Genomic DNA, 2,957 nt, shown 5'->3' on the forward strand with positions numbered 1-2,957 from the left:
ACAGAAGTTGAGAAATAAGAACAGAAAGGGAAAACACAAAGTAAAACTTGGGCTGGTTTGGTGTATTATACCAAAGCAAAAGACTCTGGGGAAGGAGGGCAGGAGGAGGGTTGGTGGAGATGGGGCTTTCGAGTCCTGGTGCACAATGATGGACCTAATTTGGGAGTGAGAATGTTTTGCAGAGTAATTGTACCCATACACCAACAACTATGTATTGTCAACCATTAACCCCCCCTGCCCCAAGGGAGGGAAAAAAAGGATGAAAGACACAAAGAGGAAGTCCATTTGCCTTGACAAAAATATCCCAGACTTCATGGATTCAACTCTAGTCTCTAATGTTTTCCCTTTATTTTTGAAACACTATTCAAGGCTCTGAAAACCAATCCACAACCTTACTCTAACTCTGACCATACAACTATGTTTCTTATTCTTACCCAGTGGCTTCATTCTCCCCAGCCAGGAAAACTATGCTAGCAACTTCCATTGTCAAAAATAATCCAAATTGCTCTAGACCAATAATCCTCATTTGGGAACAGTTTTGCCCACCCCAAGGGAATTGACAATATCTGCCTAGATTTCGGACAGGACTCTGGACTCCAGTCAGCAGAGTTTAGGCAGATGGCAAGCAGGGGGTTGACCATACACATGAGAGCTCAGAGCAGAAGTCAGAACTGCAGAGATAAATGTGGGAATCATCAGTTTATAATTAAATTTATGGGACAGAAATAGACACTCCCCCACCCCCCAAAGAAGATGTACAGATGGCCTACAGACACATGAAAAAATGTTCAGCCTCACTTAATATTAGGAAAATGCAAACAGAAACCACCATGAGACACCGTCTCATACCAGTGAGAAGAACATACATCCAAGCAATCAGAAACAACAGGTGTTTAAGTACAACGACCTGCACAAGGATCTGGGTTTGAGCCCTCAGCTTCCTACCTTCAGGAGAGATGTTTCACAAGCAGTGAAGCAGGTCTGCAGGTCTCTCTCTCTCTCTCTCTCTCTCTCTCTCTCTCTCTCTCTCTCCTCCCCCCTCAGTTTCTCTCTATCATATCCAATAAAACAAAATTAAAAAACTAGCTGCCAGGAGCAGTAGATTCACAGTGCCAGCACCAAGCTCCAACAATAACCTTGGAGGCAATAAAGTTATTGATGTTGTTTATAAGATTACTGACTAGCCCAAGTCTGACCTTGGTGAAGTTACAAATGAACATTAAAAAAAAAAAAACTCAAAAAGGGTTCCTGTCATGAGTGACACACGTAGGGCAGCTCATTCGCTCTATGTGCAGAATCGACATCGAGATTTTGGAAGCATAATTTTTATTGTTTGGGCAGCTGGTGATCGTTGGTCCCAAAAAAGAAAAAAAAATACTACTCTAAGAATAAAATTCTTTCCAAAGTAATTATGAACCCCCCAAATCCTTGATTTGATTTCCCTTTATAAAATTAATTTAATAATGGCTGTTCCTGGTGGTCTTACAACATTTTCCCTTCCAGATGCAGACTTCTGAGAAGTCATATCAAAGGAACAAAACAGCAAGCCAATTGCTGTAAAGATAAAATGAAAATCAAGATCGATAGAGCCAAGAACAGTAGGGTATCACTGAGAAAATAGGATTTTAGAATATTGAATGGAAATGGTATGATTGTTGGAGCTTTTGATGTCTGCTTCTGTAAATTCATAGTGGGTCACATATATTACACACACACACACACACACATATGAGAAACAGAACTCAGGTGGGGAAAACTGTGATTCGTATTTAAAGTTCTAGGAGGAAGTTTTCCTCTAATGAGACTAAAAACTGTCTAGTGGAAGATACGTCTCCTTAAGAGGTGGTGTTTTTGTTGCTGTGTGGTTCAGAGAAATAAGCAATGATGATTTGAAATGGCAAATCAATGGACCTTCTAGTGTCAAACTTCAGGATACAGAGTACAGGAGAGTGAAGGAATGTAAGGAAATATATTAGCAGAATTGGTGATGCTTTAGAAGTGACAGTGTGCAGAAATGGTGGGTATAGGATTGGTTGATGTGGTCCTCAATATGATTTTTTTTTTCAGTAAAAGTCAAAGCATTAGGACATTTTGTTGGCTGCTGTGCTACTGAATTCATCTAACAGTGTAGTAGAATTTCTTTTTCTTTTTTTATTTATAAAAAGGAAACACTGACAAAACCATAGTGTAGTAGAATTTCTAACTGCATTCTTATAGATTACATAAGGAAGTTGTAGCTGCATTTTTCTATTAACAGGCAACATTGGTGTAGAAATTATAAATCTTCTGAATTTATGTTGACATTGTTGTTGAAAGGTTGGTGGTCTTGGTAGCATCTGTACTGATTTTATTTGTATTGACTTGGTGGGCAGTGACGGTTAAAAATGGAAGCTGGGAGTCGGGTGGTAGCACAGCGGGTTAGGCGCAGGTGGCACAAAGCACAAGGACTGGCATAAGGATCCCCACCTGCAGGGGAGTCGCTTCACAGACGGTGAAGCAGGTCTGTAGATGTCTATCTTTCTCTCCCCTGTCTTCCCCTCCTCTCTCCATTTCTCTCTGTCCTATCCAACAACAACAACATCAATAATAACTACAACAATAAAAACAACAAGGGCAACAAAAGGGAATGAATAAATAAATATTTTTAAATGTTCCAGCTAGATCAGAAAATAAACTACATTGTTACTAAGATGGAGGTTATGGATAGTATAAATTCAGTTGAAAAGTAAATTATAATGTCTTGAGACATTATATGAGAATGATTCAAATTCAAGTTGTAGCTAGATGGTTATTTATAGTAATACCTACAACTCAAGTGGGAGGAGCTGCCATTGTGGATAAGAAAAAGTAGAGCTGGTAATCTCATATAAAAAACAATAGGGAGTTGGGCAGCAGGTTAAGCGCACGTGGTGCAAAGCACAAGGGCTGGCTTAAGGATCCCGGTTTGAGACCCCGGC

General features: G+C 39.8%; 1 pseudogene; it reads left to right on the forward strand.

The window, feature by feature from the left end:
- Positions 1-1,237: 1,237 nt before the first annotated feature.
- Positions 1,238-1,361, forward strand: LOC132537394 (U11 spliceosomal RNA; annotated as a pseudogene).
- The last annotated feature ends 1,596 nt before the right edge of the window (positions 1,362-2,957 follow it).

This window comes from Erinaceus europaeus, chromosome 2, assembly GCF_950295315.1.
Source record: "Erinaceus europaeus chromosome 2, mEriEur2.1, whole genome shotgun sequence".
Lineage (NCBI taxonomy): Eukaryota > Metazoa > Chordata > Mammalia > Eulipotyphla > Erinaceidae > Erinaceus > Erinaceus europaeus.